Below are 6,230 nucleotides of genomic sequence, written 5' to 3' on the forward strand. Positions count from 1 at the left end.
CCCCCCTTAGTTGTAGATGTGTGTACTTGTGTGTCTGTCTGTATGTGTAAGTGTGTGTGTGTGTGTGTGTTTTATGCATGTTATGTATTTGTCTACTACGCTTAGACTTTTGTTATTTAGCCTTAAGCCTAGGCTAGCTATACTCGTACAACAAACCCATCCATCTAAGCCCTCAACCTCTTGCCAAGCCAACAGTCCCGTTCCGTCCCCGCATTCACCCAATCAGCTCACCATTAACTTTTTATCTAGCAGTATTACCCACATAGATCATGGAAGGTTTAGCTCAAGTAGAGGAGGAAGACGAAGACGAAGATGAAGACGATGAAAGGAAAGTGAAAACATAATTGCCCAGTTTTTAGTTTTGTAAGGCTAGCCAAACAGCTCACTACATTTTGTACATTTTAGAAGCTGTTCATAGCTTAAATATTAGTTAGGGTTTAAGTAACAAATTTTTTAATATTTCGCGCAAAAATTAACAAACAAAAAAAAAACAAAGAAAGGAAACTTGAAGCAGCACAGAGAATAACAAAAAAAAAAAAAAAAAAACATACAAGTATATGGAAAAAAGACTGAAATTCAAAAAGCGTGCCTATATCTACTAACGCTTTCTCTCTCCCTCTCTCTCTCTCTCTCTCTCTCTCTCTCCCTCCCTCACTCTCTCTCTCTCTCTCAATCAGCTCACTCTCTCCTTCTATTGCTCTCCTCATGCTCTGCCTCGTGCAACAAAAAGCTGCGCCACGCATGCGCTGGCGCTGTTTATTTTTTTGTTGACAGTGCGGGGGGTGGCAACCCTGGGCTCTGCTTACTAAGCTTGTTACGCATTGACAAACGCACGTTAAGCATACGCCATGTTGCCGCCCACGCATCTTAACTGAACTATTTTAACAATTTTGTACATAATTAAGCGTAATTTAATAAATTAATGAGCATAATTAATCATAGGGTTAAGCTATCGCAGATGCACAGAAATTGTTGCTTGGAATTTATGAAATTTATGGAAACATACACAGAACTATGTTGCATTTTTTTTTTAAATATTTAAATCTTTGAATATTTGGTTGTGCTTGTGCATTAGTTAGCCTTCAAATATGCGTAAGCTTAGAGTTAATAACTAAAATGGTACATTTAATTAATTTATATTAGTTATTAGCGAGCGAAAATACCATAAAGCATTTTTTTGTAAAGTATTAAAAAAGCAAAAGCAAGGCGAGAGCAACGCTACCAATCGATAATAAAAGTAAAAACAAAACAAAACGACACTGGAAAATTGAAAAAAACGATTTATTGCAATTATTTGGTTCAAGTGTGCGGCAATTAGCCGACGGGGCCTTAAATATGCGGGGGTCAAGTAGCGCTCGAGTCGAGTCTCACGGCTGAGGCTGTTGTTGCAGTTGTTGTTGTTGCTGCTGCTACTGCCCCAGGCATTTCAATATTTGATTTAAGCGGCTCAGTGGCAGTTTCCCAAGCGCATTTTTTGCGCTTACAACAAAAAACTGTCAGGCTGGGCAGCCAACAACAAGCGACGACAGTTGCATCTTTTGTATATCGGCATCGCCGGCTTGACAATGCGAACGAACCAAGACGTCCGCGACAATTCCAAGCTGTCAGCTTCGAGCGCTTGCCAACGAGCGGCTTTCAAGTTTCTGCGACGACGATCGCGACATGCAATTGCCGCAAACTATGCTGACAGCGACAGATCTAGACGAGGCGTCCCGGGCGGAGAAGGCAGACGTGCCTTGCCTTGGCTCAGTCCATGGCGATCCGATACCGGCAACGACGACGACAAGAGCAGCCTGTTAGCCTTTTGGCTTACATTGATCCTGATTTCAGCTACTGATCGCACAGCAAAAAGCGCCCGCTACATGTGTCGGCCACTTGACAGTTTTGTTTCGCTTTTGATACGCTGCAATCATTAAATGGGTGAGAAGGGTGGCTCAACGCTCCAAATGAATGGGAATGAATATGCCAGCAGCACCTCCAGCTAGGTGTAGATGTCTGATTATGGCCACAAATGAATAAAACCAGCGCCAATTGCTGCCACAATCAGCAGCGATCTTGGACATGTTTTTTATTAATTAGAAGCACGCAAAAGGTATCTGTGAGTGAAGGATAAAGGATAACCTAATATTTAACTTCATTAGAAAACTTTCAAACGACTTAAAAATACATCGACTTAAGTTGAAGAAGATGCGAAAGCCGATCAGAAAGAGGATAATCATTTAAAAACCCCATCCAAATGGCGTCTTTGGCAGAAAGCTTTGCTAATCGGCTTACAATTATTTTTTTGCAATTAGAGATTTTCAAATAAAATGTGCAACGTTGTCGACTTCAATATAATCTGTACTTTGATGATTATTAATTAAACATGAAAATTGCCGGATTAGACGAATAAATAAATAAACCGCTTTTCCATTTCGGTTAAATGAAAATTTTACTGATTTGGAATAAATCTAGATTAAGGAAAATTAACGAGTGCATTTTAGCTTAGAATCTGACATTAAATCGAGGATTACTATGACTTCTTCAAGTGTATTAAGCAAATTATAGGATCACGCATTTAACTCTTTTGAGTTTTTTAGTAAAAATATTAGAGCTTATATCTCTGCGGCCTCCCCAAATTCGTGTTGTAGTGCCGAAGATATCCATACTGAGATTTGAAGCACAATAAGCATTTCCTGTATTGTCAAGAAAAGATTATAAACGACACTCGTTTGAACTAACTTCTAACAAACTCTAATGAGAATTTAGTCAGAGTCTCTAAAGAGTTTTGTTTTCAAAACATAGAGTTCAAAGTGAAACTCTTGTTCGTATTTGGTTTTTTCTCAGCTTATAAAACAGCATTGATTCATAAATATATATTCGTTTTTAAGATATTCAAAACTTTAAGCGATTTGCGTTAACTGTGATTAAAAATGTGTGCCTTCTAATTTAAAGATAAGCATTTGTGATATTATCTAAAGAAAATAGTGGTATTTGGCAAGTGATTAAGTTTTTTGTATACATTAATATTAATCACATGCTAAAATGTTGTCGGATCTATCATTTTTAAAAGTCAAGACATACGCCCGTTAAATGTAACCAAACATAACAAATTGTTTACTGCAGAGAGGGCGGAAGTTCTAATATTCAGTCGTCCCCCGAGGTAATATTATTTTATTTGCCACTAATTAAAATTCTTAAGCCATTAGGCATGCCAACAGGATCTGCAATGTCCAATGTTGTCAACGGACAGGTTTGGAGCATTAATTCTTTTATTTCCTTAACGTGTATTATCTGTTGATGTTCGTAGTCATCTTGGCTGGGATTCGTTCTCCACTCTCTTTGAACATTTAATGTCATTTATAAACTTTTGTTTTTCTTAGACTGTCTAACAAAAGCCTTCAGTACATTCCTTATTTTTCGACAATACTCTCAAATAATAAGACTTGTCCCTATTGAAACACCCGCTCGGTTGCTGGGTCATATTTGTAAATAGTAGCACTTGTCTGACTATATACCTAAGATTTTCAATATCTTTATAGGAGTACTAAGCATATAAGAAATAGTTGACACTGCGACGCCCATAAGGGAAAATAATACTCTGTTTCCTGTTAATCGACAAGGAACTGTAAGCATGTATTTAATATTAACCTTGTCAACTGGGTTTTGTCTTCAAAATAGAAGCATCTTTCTCATTTAAAGAATATATCACCTAAGCAACTTAAGAAGTGAAATGAAAAATTTTAACTGATGATCAGGAAAACATAGCGATTGCTTTGTTTATATTCTTTGAAAGGAGCTTAGTTAAGTTGCATTCTTCTGAGCAAAAGTTTGATGCTTTCTGCAACGAAGATTCTACCGTCTGATTACTTTTATAAGTGAGTGTTTGCTGCGGGGGAAAAAGGTAAATATTGTCGATTTCAGCATGTCGTAGCGATTTGCGATTTGTGATCGAGCATTACTGATAACAGTGATTCGAATAATTAAAAATATCAATCGAAATCACAAAACACAAATCGGGAATATATTATGACTATTTAATTTAGATGACCATTTACGGTTTCTTCTTCTAATCCCATAAGTTAGTATCAGGCTATAAAGCCTGAGCAGTTCTTCTTCTGCTTAGTTATAGAAACATTTAAGTGCTTTATTTTTAGATATTAGTTAGTCTTCTGACATCACCACCTCTTTTAAGAACAAATGCAAATGCGATCGGATAGTTATGTAAATAACTCAGTTCGTTTCCAATTTTCTACGTTTGCAAAGTAATTTTTTTGCCAGGCCTTCCCCCTTTCCACTCTGACACCATTATGTCAGTTGTAATTAGAGAGCAGCATCAATCGTTTGGCAAATGAGTCACATATCTATGGCTCATAACTGTTGCGAGGCAACAGCAGTAGCAGCACAAAGGCAGCGTGCCCGTCCCATGTACCCATGCCCCGGGGCATACTATATGGCTAGTTAGACATGGCATTGTTGTGCGAGTTGCTGGCACAAATATGGCACACTGAGGCGACAATTGTTGTCTCCAAAGAGTCGTCGACGTCGTCGTCGTTGTTGTCGCCGCGTTGTTGTCAGCGTCGTCATTGTCGACAAGATTGGCGGTGCCATAGAGACGCTGCTCTCTAATCAATAAAACTAACGAGCGGATTAAGATTATGTCGCACTGGCAACGGACACACCAAATGCGGATGGTCGCGCACGCGCACCCAAAAATGGTCAGGCAGCCTAATGAATTGCAAGTTGCAGTTGCAGTTGCAGTTTCTATAAAGTCCAGATACTATAAAGCAGAAGCAGAAGCGGCCGCAATGTGTCGCATACGAAATCAGAATGGGGAGTCTGTGGCAGTCGTCTTCTGCGTTCTTCCGCTCCATCGCTCCATCGCTCCTCTGTTCCTTTGCTGCTTCAGTCGCCCGCTCGCTTCAACCTGTGATGTGACAATGACAGTTGTTGTTCGTCATGTTTTGGCCATGTAGCTGCCGCTCGCCGCTCGCAGCTCGCAGCTTCCAGCTCACTCGTCTCTGCGCTTTGTGTTGTAATTGCAGACGCCACACGTTTGCGCGCTGTTTGATTTGGAAATTGCAGGCGAAGCGGACTCGACTCGACTCGACTTGACTCGAGGCACTTGGCATGCGTTGCACGTGCAGGCGATGGTATGGCAAAACTTTGAATGCTGTCGCCCCGTGTCTTGTTGCATCTGGGCATGGTACAAGGGCCAATACATTGTTGCCACCATTAAAAATTTGACACATTTGGGAATAAATGAGCAACGGATGCGCATGCTCGCTAATTAAGTGGCAATTGTGTGGCGTGTGTGGCAAGTCGAGACGAGCCGAGGCGTGTGAATTTGGTGGATTAGACAAGTAAATGTGGGATAGACGTGCCCATAAAGTTTAGCTCGAAAGCCAGGGCTGCAAGCTATAAATAAACTTTAATTTCTCAGTTTAAGTTTCGGTTTTAGTTAGTCACAAGAAAGGTCCTGAAGGTTGCTAAGCCATCGACATATCACTAGCATGAGTTTTATGTTCTTACATCAGTTTAAAGCTAATTTTTTTGGGAATCCGTTTTTAGGAATCAATAATTGTAGAAGCCTATGAATATATTGAAAATCCGTTTACTATTTCCTATTCAGTGGCATATCTATATAGTATTTGATATAGCAACAGCATTTTACGGTGCTTATGGTTTTTGGATTTCTGGTATATATAATGACAAAACCTATTATTATAAATGCATTTGCTAAAAGTTTAAAGAAACGATTTTCAAAGCAAAAGGCGATTGTTCAATTAGATTACTAAAATAATTGTAGACACAACTGCAGGCAACTAAATATGTTCTCAAGCTCTAATGAACTTGATAAAGAAAAGATAAATCCACTGTAAATAAAAATAGTACCAATTGAAAGGTCGCTTTATTCTACGAAATGGCGTAGACAACATTAAAATATAGTCTGAATATGATATATCGCATAAAGTAATTTATTAATATTTAATATACAATATTGAATCAATGCATTATTAAAAGGTCACAACTTTTACATTTAATACCATAAATAAAAATGTTGAATATATCCGAAAGAAAAAAGACATATCCAAGGTTTTTTTTTATAAATGTCAAACTTTAATTATACTGTTATTATCTACAACAACTTAAATGAAACTTATAGAAAAATACAAATAGAGCTTAAGCTAAGTGTTTAGTCTTATTTATCCAAAGTTTAACAACATTTTAAGAGTTCGGATAATTAAAAT

The sequence above is a fragment of the Scaptodrosophila lebanonensis genome, unplaced genomic scaffold, assembly GCF_003285725.1.
Source record: "Scaptodrosophila lebanonensis strain 11010-0011.00,11010-0021.00 unplaced genomic scaffold, SlebRS2 tig00001412-arrow-pilon, whole genome shotgun sequence".
Taxonomy (NCBI): Eukaryota; Metazoa; Arthropoda; class Insecta; order Diptera; family Drosophilidae; genus Scaptodrosophila; species Scaptodrosophila lebanonensis.